Source organism: Erithacus rubecula (assembly GCF_903797595.1).
Source record: "Erithacus rubecula genome assembly, chromosome: 3".
Lineage (NCBI taxonomy): Eukaryota > Metazoa > Chordata > Aves > Passeriformes > Muscicapidae > Erithacus > Erithacus rubecula.
In genome coordinates this window covers 22,442,838-22,456,825 of record NC_136689.1, presented here as the reverse complement: position 1 = coordinate 22,456,825, position 13,988 = coordinate 22,442,838, and the positions used below count along the sequence as shown (strand labels likewise).

At 36.7% G+C, this 13,988-nt stretch overlaps 1 protein-coding gene across 3 annotated transcripts in view; it reads right to left on the bottom strand.

The window, feature by feature from the left end:
- ANKIB1 (ankyrin repeat and IBR domain containing 1) overlaps positions 1-13,988 on the bottom strand; it is an 87,574-nt gene that overhangs the window by 55,029 nt on the left and 18,557 nt on the right. The gene's annotated exons all lie outside the window — the stretch shown is intronic.

Sequence of the window (13,988 nt, the reverse complement as noted above, 5' to 3'; positions counted from 1 at the left end):
TCCATGAATGAGAAATGAATTAAAAATTAGACATTACTTCAAAAACAGAATAGATCAAAAGCAAAATTCTTACACAAGGAAGAAAAATTATTCAAAATTATGCAATAAAGCAGGTATCAGTTTAACTTTTAATTAAAGAAAATCACATTAAAATATGTTTGAAGCATCTGAGCCTGTATAGGTGGGTGTACACAGCACCCTTCTATGCCAATAAGATGAATACCCATGAACACAGGACTTTACCATGGTCCCATCTTAACAGCTCTGCTAAGCAGACTCTTTTAAACACCCAAGCCCTTACACTTAGATCTACAATGAATGGGTCCATACAATGCCTGGCATTTGTACTGGCACAAACCAACTGCACCCTACAGTACTTCAAAGTAGTTTCCAGTTGCTGTGCTCCCCAGCCTCTCACCTTTACCTGATGGAGGCAACCAGAAGATTAGGCTGCAAAAAGACAGGGCAGACAGAACATCTCTGCTCATGACACGGGACAGCAGGAGCTTATCTGGATGTGCAGATGGAAAGAGCACATGTTGGTTTATGTCAGAGGACAGACAGGGGAGTCAGCACTGGCTGGCAGCACAGTGAACCTTCTAGGAGGTCTCTTTTGTGCATGAGTTATCCCATCCACACTGCTCCATGCCAGACCATTCACCCCACAAAGCACACACAGGGATCCAAAAATGCCAGGCACAGCAGGTTAGGGGATTGAGACTATGTTGTGCACATAAAATCGAACAGGGCAGGAGCTGCCCAGTACCTTATATTCAACTTGTTGGGACTATCTCAAAGCTACTATTTCTACATTTTCTAACACAGTTAGTGGTGCCCCTCCAGCCTTATAGACAAACGAAACAAAGGAATCCAAGGGGTCTAGAGCTGCAGAGAATCCAAGGGAATCAGGATGTGGATAAAATTCACACTAAAAGCAGTTGAGGAAACCTGGTGAACAGCTGCAGTGACACACTCTTATTTCCCCAGAGCTGCTGTCACCAGTTGTCTCATCTGATATTCTCATCAGTATGGTCAGGTCTGTTCAAGAAGGAGAGAGGTGGCCTTGGTGGCCTTCATTTTAATCCTTTTCCTTACAAAATTGTGGTAGGACAACCCTTATTTTAAGCTAATGTGAGGTAACAATGACACAGCTGTATCAGCTGCCTCCATGTACTAAACATGTTGACTGAGACCAGAGTTACCTAAAGAAGAACCAAATAGGCACTCATGAAAAAGCAAATGGACATTCTTCATATATCTAGTTATATACACAAACTAAAACCTAGATGATTCTATCACACTGCAACTTCTGCAGCTTTTTGTATCTCTCTGTCATCGACATATTTTAAAATATAAACATGCAGGTACTACACAGATATAATATGGATATTCTTCAAGAAAGTCACTGCACGTTCACATTACTACATCACAGCTCTCAGTGCTGAAAATTAATGTGCTTTCAGGTGCAAAACTAGTTCCATTACTCTAAATATTGGGTAGTTTCAGGTTTTGTCTGCTAACACTCTAGTCTATGAAGAGAAGTTCTACACTCTTTTCAGTCAATCAGCAGTTCATATTGTGTTCAACAGACAGGATCTCAAAAATAACTTGAAAGAAGTATTTTCACTTAAGTTTAACAAGATTAGTTTGTGGTATTATATTATCTGTCAATCCCTATCTACCACCAGTAGCACTCAAGACCATAAACTAAATTAGATGAGAAAAAATGCCTAAAAGATATCAGAATTGTCATGAAAATCAATAATGAAGATCCCACTAATGCCTATAACACTAACAAAAGCACATCATTTGAAATTAGAACGTGACAGCATCAATTTCCATGCATTTATTTCTGGAAATTAGCACACAGATAACTTGCATCAGCTGCAGAACATGCTGCTTCTTGACCAAACTGGAACATTAAATAAACCTGGGTAGGAATGAATGAGAACACTGAGTGGGGATGGAGATAAGATGGTGCCCCCAGGCACCTAAGAGAAATCTGGGACAGGGTGGGTCTGTTGAGATGCTGAAGATGAGATCTGAATGGATTTAGGCAGGGGTATGGAAATGCATGGGAGAAGTGAGGGTCTCTGTGGGGTGAGCTAGAAAGCTCAAGCAATTTTTGTGCAGAAAAGGCAAAAATCACTAATTCTTCTGTACACCAAATATACTTTATTCACTTTTGATGCAGTATGGACATATTAGAATGTTGTACTGTCATCAGTGACTACTAATATAAAAGATGTAGGTACATTGCTTTAACTATTACGTACATTATTGTATCATGTGGAAATTTTAGGAACATGCAGACTGCACCATGTAAGTTACTGAAAAATACAGTGATATCTGCTTTCTTTAAAACAGCTTATAGTCTGTGTGTTCATAAAAGGCTAAATATGACACAGATATGATACAGAAAAGTGAATGAAATAAAAAGAGTAAAAAACTTTTTTGTACAAAAGGACCAGACTCCAAAGGAAATGAATCTCAGTTGAAGGAAAGGGAGAATTTCAAGGATTATGAGACAGAGGTATATGATATGGCTTTGAAAATACAGAAGTAAATTCCATACAAAACCAAGAATGAATGCAGAAGTATTAAAAATTTAGCAAAGGCTAATGTAAATACAGCCATCACATTATCAAAATAAAATGAAAGATGATAGAATGGGGATAGCCAATGAAGCCCTTCAGGTGATAGCAAACAGCTTATATTCGATGTGATAGCAAGAAACTGATCTCTGGAAGAATGCAAGGAGAGAAGTGACAGGGTCAAAATTAACCCAGAAAACAATTTCCTACTTAAAACACATGATATGATAAACAATATTAATGTCTGTCACCTTCATACAATATCTACAAGTATACAGTATTTCATCTTTACCACTATAATAGGCATTAGCCTTTTATGCTCTGGAACTTTGGTGGGCCACATGGTAGTATTTTTTGCTTTCTCAATTGCAATTAAACAGATCAGTAGAAACACAGAAAGACAAGAGAAGCTCTCTCTGTACTCTGGCTCTAACAGTTGGCTCCCAGCATATTTGGAGGTCCAGAAGAAACAAAGATGTGACAGCTGCTGCCTTTCTCAAGCTGTTGTAGCTGATGAGTGCCCCTCTGTAAAATATTCAAGATCTGCCCGTTTGCAGTCATCAGTTCATCTTCCAGCAAACAGCCCCACTTCATGCGCCACCAAAACAGCCTCTCCCTCAACTGATGGAGAAAAAGGACAAAATATCAGCTGATGCAACTAAATTCTGGCCTGAGAATGGCTGAAAGGGGCACAGTGATGCCTTTCAGCTATCTTTCCATGAAGAGCTTCCAACCTGTAATACTCTCAGAGATCAGAAAGTTAATGAGCCAAGCTGGAACCAGGCATTCACAGAAAGGAAACTTAGCTCACGCCTTCAGCCTGTCATTTTGTGGTTTTAGAGGTAAAGGGCATATAACACATACATTTCCTCTGGCAGAGGTGGCAGGGAAGTGGTCTGGAAGGTTATCAGCCAGTCAGCCTCAGAGACCTGGAGAGCTCCTGTGAGCAGAACAAAGGTGTTGCTAAAGCAGTTTCAGCAGCTCCTGGGCTCACATGGGCAGTGACTCACATGGGTGTCAGTGCCACTGGTCTTGCTTCCAAGCATTTAAAATCCTTAGGCTATTTTTTAATGTCTACATCACAGTGGAAAAAAATGACCACACAAACATGAAAATTTACAAGTATTTTATCTAAATAAAATGAGACTTGAATAGAAATTTACAGGACAAATACAAGATTTTTGTTTTGTAGGCAGATCTATCCACTGAATCTTCAAGCTCTGTGCTAAGACTGCATCATAGCCTTTAGTATAACATTATAAAATTTACCATAATCACAAATATAATTTTATACCAAAGAACACAGAAAAAAGTAAATGCAATGTTTGCAAAATAAATCCCATATTATTTCAGAATTCTAAACATCAACCATCTATTTCTAATTTTGAAAGCATATTTATTACTGTATTGCCAAACAAAAGTTCTAGCCTAACAAAATCCAAAAACCACCCAACGTTTAAGATTCTTAGAAACTCCATCAAGGCCATCAGACTTCTCTGCTTTAGCAACACAGTAATTTCTTCATCTTATTAGCAACAGTTTGGCATCACAGCTCTATAAAAATTCAACCAAGACACAGTCACTCTCATAGGAGCTTGAGGATTGAGTACAAGATGACAAAAAGAGTGGATAAAGAAATAGATGGGCAAAGCAAGGAAGCAATGAGATTCTGAGAGCAGTTGCATCAGCTGCCCGATCTCTATAGATTTTTCCATGGGCACCATCACAGAAGTGAGTCTGAAGAAGAATGGCAATGACTTCACAGGATTTTAGAAAGAGTTCTTCCTTTGAAATACTTCCACGGTGCTTGCTAGAAATTTGCAAAAAATATTGTACAAGGGGGATCAGGTAAGAATTTTGGAAACATCATACGTCTAACATTCATTTAGGAACCACATCTTGAACACACAAGTCTTTCATGAGATGGCATACCTTCCTCAATTTACATTTTAATTGCTTTATTACTGAAACAGAATTTCTTACTGAATGTAGGACTAGCACGTGTTGATACAGCAGCTGTTCTAAACCTTGGGGAATGAAAATAAGTGAGAAACATTGTACGGCATCACACTGCTTAGAAAATCTATCAAAACCAGTAACAGAATATTCAGTATATTAATCTAAATAGTACCAAAATATTCAATATATTAACTATGAGAAGAAAATGCTATATATTTCTTGCACAAAAAAAATACTATTTATATAAAGATCAAAGATCAAGATCGAAGCTAATAATAATCTGCAACCTTTTTTTTACAATGTGACACTTTGTAATGACACAGTTTAACCTTAAAAAGTTCAAGTACAATTTGCAGTTTAAAAATCTTAAAAACTACTTCTTAAGTAGTTCATCATGTCCACTATAAGAACATTCTTGTGGAAAAGCTAAGTGAGCCAAGATCAAAGAAGTAAGACTACTTAGCTCCTCATACTTAAATCATAATAATAATAAAATAAAATACATTAACTAAAATTAATGTACATTGCATGGCTTCTAAACCCTTCAAAAGACAAGTGATAAATTAGTTACACAAAAAGCATAAAAAATATCAAAAATACTTGTTTTTCAAAAGCACTTGGCTTTTGACGAAAGTATGAAATACTTTTAAATTGCATTCTAAAAGCATCTTGTTTCAAGTACAGTTAGCTCAAAAGGTAGCTATTTTATTTGCTTTGGATACTGCAGTTAAACAGATCATTTTTAAAAGCTGAGTTTCTAAAATGTTTACTGCAGAGTCTGTCCTACATTATAAATTATAATTTTTTTGCATAAGGTTCATGGTTTAGGAGAAAGCTTTGCGACCTGTATGCTCAGGATGAGTGTCACATTGTGATGTTGGTAATTTTAATCCTCACTTCTGGGACAGAGTAACACAAATGAAGCAAGTCAAAAGTTGTGTTCAAGAACTCCCAGAATACCAGGCTGTCTCCCAGAAAGAACAGAAAAAGCTCTGGTCAGTGCTCCTCTTCCTCTCTTACCCTCTCCCCTCTACACAAAGTTAAAAAAAACAAAAAAAAAAAAACCCAACTACAAACAAAAAAACCCCCTCACTTTACCAAGAGGGCAAAAATTAAGAATGAAGCATTCCTATTTTATGTATGGATGGCACAGATGCTTGTAATTAAGAGGCAGCAGAAAAAGTTAGGCTACATCTAATTTCTACATGTTTATAGTAAAGATTTTAGATTTGTCAAATTTTAATTAATTACAAATTGTTCTCCTGGATACCTGCATCTGGGAGAACTTTACTGCCAAGTCTAAAGTAACAAATGCACTTGTAAGGCTTGAGAATTGGTTATAGAAAAGAGTGGTGGTGTTTAGGGTTTTTTTTTACACACTGAAATATGCCAAAATGTTTGTGCCAAAAGTTCTAAGTCATCAATGGGAAATAATGAAAGCGTCTCTGACACTTCAAACCTCTGTGAATAGAACTTAACATTATCAAACTCTTGTTACATATTACACATCAAAATACAGAAGAAAAAAAAAATTGCTATGCCAATATCTCACCCTTCATACAATGATCACCAATATAACATTTTCTGTGCTCTAAATACCAAGGTTGAAAAGTGGTAATAATGTTGAGAGTTGACTTGAATAAAACACAGTGTGGGCTAGGGAGAGAATTCATTATTTCCTCATTTATATGCTTGTGGGATAGAGAGTCTAGCTACTTAGGTTACAATCTCTTTATGCTAGCATATGTACCCACAAGTTGAAGGTTAAAGTTATTGCTCAGTTTAGTAATTTGAGCCTTTGGCTTACTGGCTCAGCCATAAAGACTTTCATCCAGGTGGAGTATTTTCTTTCAGACATGTTTCTTTCACAATTATAGTTTGTGGAGAAAAAAGGATTTTAAGAATGGCTTTGGTTTTCTTTGCTCTGTTGTATTTAAAGTGATGCAACTGGGGCAGCTGCAGCATAGACTAGAAGCAGTTTAAGAAAAAGCTCTGCATAGACAAAGCTAAAGTAATTGCTACATTAATTTTAATTGTGTTGTCTACAATTCTTGCATTCATCATTTAAATGAAACGTGGTAAATCCACTGTGGGGTAGGTACATACGTACATGGCAGGAGAGACAAGATACTGTGCAGCCAAATCAAAGGTACATTGTGATAACTGGACAAAGACTGCATTCCTGCAGGTAGTGGGGTGGAGGTAGGGAATCCAGCAGCACAAGTTAAAAGGAGCAATCTGTTGTGATGTATCCTTTTGTTTTTTCCCTTTAGTGAATAGCAATTCAGTAGGATGAAACAAAAGAATCATCATTTTATAATTATGCTCTGGAATATCCATTAGTCTCAACTGTAATTGCAAATTTATTTCAAAATTCAATCCAGGGCCTCATGTCTGTAGAAATTTTTGTTTTTAAAACAACAAAATCCTGAAAGTTCTTTGAAATTCAGGTAACGCTTTGGAGTTGTTCCCAATGAACTGTCAAGGCCTTAATAATCTCAGTGATTTAATTTGCTGTCAGTGATATAAAAGAAATCACAGAATCATAGAACATCTTGAGTTGGAAGGGATCCACAAGGATCATCCAAGTCCAACTCCCAGCCCAGCACAGGATAACTTCAAAAATCCCACCATGTACCTGGGAGTGTTGTCCAAAAGTTTTATAAACTGTCCAGGTTTGGTGCCATGACCACTCCCCTGGGGAGTGTGTTCCAGTGCCCAACCACCCTTCATGTGAAGATATTCTTCTTAATGATATTTTTAGGTTCCAGGCATAAAACACAGCAGAACTTTTTTAGGGCTAGCTCTTCAATCTGCAGGTTATGTAGACTACTCAAATCTAAAATCTAAAAGATTTGTACCTAGTCTACTAACACCAACACCCTAAGACCTTCTCAATCTAGATCAGAAGGGGAAGAAGCACAAAAACAAATGTTTGACGTTTTATTAGATTAAGTCAAGCTGCAGACAGACATAGTTCTGGCACTTTAATCCCAAGCACACTGTTTTAATATAAAAAGCTCACTATAGACTGTTCCACTGACTAAATTAACAGTACACTTCAGGTACAGTGCATAAAACATTGCCAGCTTATTAAGGAACTATAAAAGTGACTTCTGTGTCACAGCCCAATGCTGATAGCACCACCTTTTCATCACAAAGAAGTGAACAAGTGTCACCCAGCACCTGTATAAAGAAGCAACAGCAGCTGATGACTCACAGGACACTTAGCATCCCTGATAAACTAAAGGATAGGAACCAGAGACTGGTAATGTTCTTAACCAGTACAACACCTCCCATGCTGGCAGCATGTGAACACACTTCAGTCACAGTGCTGCTTCTCTGGTTTCTCCCTACCCTCACACACACATCATATCCCAGAAGACTGGAGCCTCTCTGCAAAAATCATCCAAACACACTTTGCTTAGCTGTGAGATTAACTGAACTGAGCTGAGTTGTTGCTTAAGACAAATGTGTGTCCTCTTTGAAATCAGATTCAACAGACAAAAACTACAGAGAAACCACCACCAAGACTTACAAGGCAACAGTTCAAGACAGTAAGGGACAGATGGGACTCACAGATTGATGCTGTATGGGACAGAAAGTCTAAAGAAATTTGTGTATTTCTGTCAGATTGATCTGCCTAGAAAAAGTGAGAGTAAAGACAACCAGTACTGGTACAGAGTACTGCTAGAACATGAAAGGAGGAATGAAGATGGCAACATAAAGAACTACAGAAAACCTCATGTGGAACTTGACTGACCAATCTCTATAGGACTCAATGTGACTGGACCCTGGCCTTTAACGAGTCCAGGATGTGTTTTTCAAGTGTGTTTGCTCAGGTTAGCACAAGTAAACAAGTTTGAAATTGCATGAGGGCTCAAATCCAACCTTCTAGAGAACCTGTGGTAGAATCTGGCCAGCCGAAAGCTTTAATGCCAACTTAATTTCCAGTGGTGTTAAACAGATAGAATTGAAAGCAAAACTTATTGTCTGCCAAGGCATATCCACAGAAAGTGAAACTAAACAGGATGGTAACACAAGGATGCTCACGAGGACTCTTCACAGTAAAATCTGAAAATCACTTATACATTTAGAAGCTGTAGAATCTTCCTGAAGCAGAAGTTTCTCAGTTTGAGGAAGCTTTGTTGCATGCAAGAGTATGAGTTTGTAGAGTAAAAGGTAAATCTTCAAATGTAAGGATAGTTACACATGGTCAGGCACCTGCAATAACATGGCACACAACAAGCAACATTCCTTTCTGAAAGCATACAGTCACATTTGAAAATAATATCTAAAGTCAGTACATTTGAATGTAAAACCTACTGGTTTTATAATCAGGAATGTATTTCAAATAAAGTAAAAAAGATGAGGAAACAAATAAACCTACGTTTTTCCATGTCCAATCTCATAAAATATGCTCTATTTAACAATGTCAGAGGACAGCAACAATCACAGTATACTACCACTGACTCTTGGCTCATAACAATACTACTGAAAGGATCAGTGATCCATCTGTACATGGTGATAGTTCCACAGGTTGCACGCTCTGAATAAAATAACCAACACTTACTGTAATTTCTCTATTATTACCCAAATAATTAAAGCACTGAAAAGAACACTGCATACCATTTCAAGCAATATGCCATTTTTTCAGAGTTCCCTATTTACACTTAAGCAAGCTACACTTTGAAGACTAGACTAAATCTCTACTTACTTAGTGCAGTATGTTAATAGTATAAGTATCTATGGATGAAACTTTGTATAATAAACTCTGATTACATGAAAGGACTATCTGTTTCCATGTTTTCAAGTGTGAGGTGAAGAAAGCACATTCAAGTGTCTGAGACAGCTGATGAGCATTGTTCACAAACGCACTGGAGCAGAAAGAAACACGCACATACTTTTATTGTTTCCTGGAGACATTCCTACGTGCTGGTTTTGTTCCGTGTAAAGCTAAAAGACAATGTGACCCTGCTGATCTTTCAAAGAGATCTTGACTTTTTTCAGATGAATGGACAAATCAATTTCTTTTTAACAAAGAGATAATTTAACTAGTCAGCACTCCTTCAAAACAACACATTCACTAAAGGTCTAAACACAGAATCTGGGAGATCATTGTGTGTTTAAAATAAGATGGATTTCTCTAACAAAGTATGTTTTCTACACAGTATTTAAGAAGTGCTTTACAGCATTTCTGAGAGACAACTTCAGGAGCTATTTAACTCTTTTTAGTCCAAGCACCCTGCTTATCATGGTGCTGACTTCCCACAATCTCGAGAGTCACCATTGCTAACCAAGAACGAGTCATTCAGAGAACTGCAGTGACAAGGATCATCACTTGCATCCTATGTACACCAGAAAATTAGGAGATCTGCAACTGCTGAACTTCTGATAAAATGTTTAATATACCCACTGGCAAAATTCTGACTTTGGCAGGGAAATAGCAAAAGATATATTGGATCTAATATAAAACTAATTTAAACAAACACATAACTTGAAGAAGTATTTTTAACTTTTACCTGAACACCTCTGCTGAAATATTTGGCTGTTTTTTCCACTGCATATGAACAGTTTAACTATTTACATAAAGGCCATGGATAACAAAATTTAATTTTAGTATGTCATATACAGTCTGCATTTAGGAATATTATTCTTGACACCGGTGTAATTACAATGAAACACAAACTTGTTGTATAATGACTTTTGGCTTCAAGATGAGTATCAAGCCAAAGAAAACAGAAAGAGAATAAAGATTTTAAAGAAATCCAATATTACCTGAGCTTGAATCACAGAAGGGTTTGTACTGGAAAGAATCTTTAAAGATCAAAATGCCCAACCCTTCTGTCATGGACAGGGACATCTTTCAGCAGACCAGGCTGCTCAAAGTCCTGTCCAACCTGAGCTCGAACACTTCCAATCATGGGGTATCCGCAACTCTGGAGAAGCTGTTTCAGTGCCTTGCCACCCTCATCATTAAATATTTCTTCCTTATGTCCAATTCACATATACTTCTTTCTGTTTAAAGTCAATGCCTCTTGCCTTGCCAAAACTGGCCTTGGTAAAAAGCCTCTATCTTATTTACAGAACCCCCTTTAAGTATTGAAATGCTGCAACAAGGTCTCCCCAGAGCCTTCTCTACTCTGGATTGAACAATCCCAACCCTTTCAGCATTTCTTCATAGGAAAGGTATTTCAGGCCTCTAACCATTTTTGTGACAGTCCCCTGGACTCACTCCAACAGGTGCATTCTTGTACTGGGGACCTCAGAGCTGGACACCCTGCTCCAAGTGGCATCTCAAAAGAGCAGAGTTCAGCAGATAGGGAGTAACCCCCCTTAACCTGCTGGCCATGCAGTCCTATTACCTCTTTTATCAGTTCTCCTACTAACATAATCAACATACCTAGGAACTGATGCAGACACTATTACAATACAAATGACTGCTGTTCTTTGTAGAACTCACTGTTACTGACCTTTCCGTGTAAGGAAAGAAACGAAGAAGGAGAAATGCAAGGTACCAGAGTCACTTACTTTGCAAAATCTGACCCATTTGGCATCAGAATTACATGAAACAGAACATTATACAGGCTTAATACTAGAAAGATTTTCAAGAACCAATCTGAAAAAAATACTCTGTTTTACCCAAGTAGTAAAATATTGTTTTAACAGAGAAGGTCTTCAACTATTTCCATGAAGATTTCACCAGAAATAACTGTATAGACACTGGGATCACAAATAACTATTCAGACATGGTGCCTGATGGTTAAATGCAACTTTCCCTGTGATCACATCCAGGGATGATGCAGAAGCCAGAGAAGACAGTAACAGCATTCATGCCATTTCTCCTATGCTCTCACTATTCCTGCTGGCAACCAGATAAGACAGTGGAAAAAAAGCAGAAGCAACAAGCCTGGTTGAACTGCCAGGAGCAAGAATAATGCAAGAAAAAAGGGAAGGCAGCAGTAGGTTGAAAAGAGAAAGGACTCTACACAACTTTCCTGATCTGTGGGCCATTGCCATGTGAGACAAGTAAGGCAAAATTAGTAGGTGTTTATTTTGACTAAAGGACATACTAATAATGGACCTACACAAGTAGGTAAATTGTGATTATCCTGACCAAACATTCCTTATTCTGACATTTTCTTATTTCTAGGAAATGGCTGAGGCCATTTCTAAATTAGTATGGCTGAACCTTTCTAAATTATTATGTACCTGTGTGGCTTATCAATATAATGCTCCCTTCAGTCAGGACAATAAAGTTTCCCTCAGAAACAAAGAGAAATATAAACTAACAATTAACATTACTACCTTTCCTGACACCCAAGCTTAAGGGAAAATAAAAGTTTTAATGTGCTTTAAAATCAGTATTTATATTAAAAACCTAAGCAAAGAAAGCAGATGTTCTATGATATAAATAAAAGAATTTTTGCTGGGGTTTTTTTTTTTTTTTTGTCCTTTTCACAGCTAATATTGCTGAGAAGTTTGGGACCATCAACTGGGGAGTTTTCTACTCACTCCCACCTGACATAAACATCAGCTCACATGCCCAAAGAATACTACAGAATAACACACGTATTTTTATTTTAATCATTCTTTTAGATGTCTCGTTACATTTGTGTCTTACAGTCTTTCTTAAGTAGCAAAACTTTGATATAAACCCCATTCTTTATATTCTGAACCACAACATCCAGGTCACCAGATTCTTACATCTTGTGTCTGCTGGAACATTTCACTATTGCATCCACTGTTTCAATTTCTTATTATGCCTGAAAACAAAAAACTCTCTGTTCACACAGAAATGTGTCATAACAATAAAAGAGCATCTGTGCTCCAACAAATCCAGCAGCATTTGTACTGACTAAGGTTAACCAGTCTGCAGTAAATTTTCATCTTAAAGTATTGCCATACAGTTATAGAAAACAAGGAATGTTTTTTTGTTTAACTTGTCTAGTACACAGACTACATCATACTTTACATAATCAGCTGATATAATCAAATTATTCAGCCTTTACAGTATTTTAACAATTTTCAACTTTAACAGCAATTTTCATAAGAAAATTGGATTAAATCAGATCCAGAAATCTCTTTGGACATCATCCTGTGGTTATGGTAAAAGTTAAAGGCAGGCAGACAAGAAGGCTGTTCAAAGGTATCTGAGGCAAGATAAAATCTCAGTCAGACTCAATGATCCGAAACTATTGTGTCAAAGCAATGCCTGACCTAGGTAAATGGCAACTTGATACAGCTAAAGATAAAGATGTAGACCAGCAGATTCTGGATGAAAACTAGTGCCCAGATTGTGAAACAGTCCCTGATTTTCCAGAGAAAAAAGAGAGCAAGTTTTTAGGTACTGAGAAATAAAGAATCCTTGCTGGCAGTAAGGGCTCCTATCCCTGCACTCAAGAAGACTGAGATTTAACTAATTTAAAAGGATCAGAATGGTGCTGAACTTCTAGCAGAATCTCAGATATCCTCTCCAGAAGAATTCTGTGGAACACCAAAATTAGTTTAAAATATTTTAAAGACCTGAAGGAGTTGCATTCCTGTTTTATTTAGCTTTTTCTGCATGCTACAAAATGTTTTCCTTGACTGCAAACTTAGAAATTGATAGAACTGATAGTATTTCCTGACAGCAGTTAGTCCTATTTATTACAGAAAGAGCAGTAATTAGTAATTAGACAATGAATAAGTGTCCAATACTTAAAATGTTGTAATACATTGTTGGAGCCAACGAGCTCTTGAGATTCTGGGTTCGACTGATTTTCAGTTTGGAAATCTGAAAAACGAACTGGCTTCTTCAAGAGCCTACAGAATTAAAACCTTTAACCTTTTGTAGTTCCATTGCACAATTTTAAAAAGAGGAATTACAAAAATATGAAACAAGCCTTTACAAAACTAAAAAAGCAAAACCAACAGGTTTTTTTTTCAGCTCTGTAGATTTGGAAGGGTTGTAGCATAAATTAAAAATTAGATCTGACAAAGCCTGGTAAGAATCCTCTGCTGTTTTGAAAGTTATTTCAGACTGACTTGTTAAAAAAAAGTGTTAATCCTCAAAAATAAATCTGAATTTTGCTTTGGAATAAATATCTAAGACTCTAAATGGGAAAAACATAGTTTATTTCTACTTTGAAAGAATTTGATCCCTAATAACAATTCTGTTTCAAGACATTTACTAGTCAAACTGAAAATTATTTTCATTATATACATATTCAAATATTATTAATGATAACTAGATAATCTAATTAAGTCAATTACCACTTCTACTATTTATATGTCAACATTCTAATAATTAATACAATTTATTGTGTGCTTTCATAAAACAGCTTCATATCAGGTTTCCAGCCAAATTTCTGTTTGTTTTAGACTTCACAAACAAAAAAAATCAAATAGACAATATATAACTTCAGTTCTTTTAAAAGTTCGTCATTACCAATA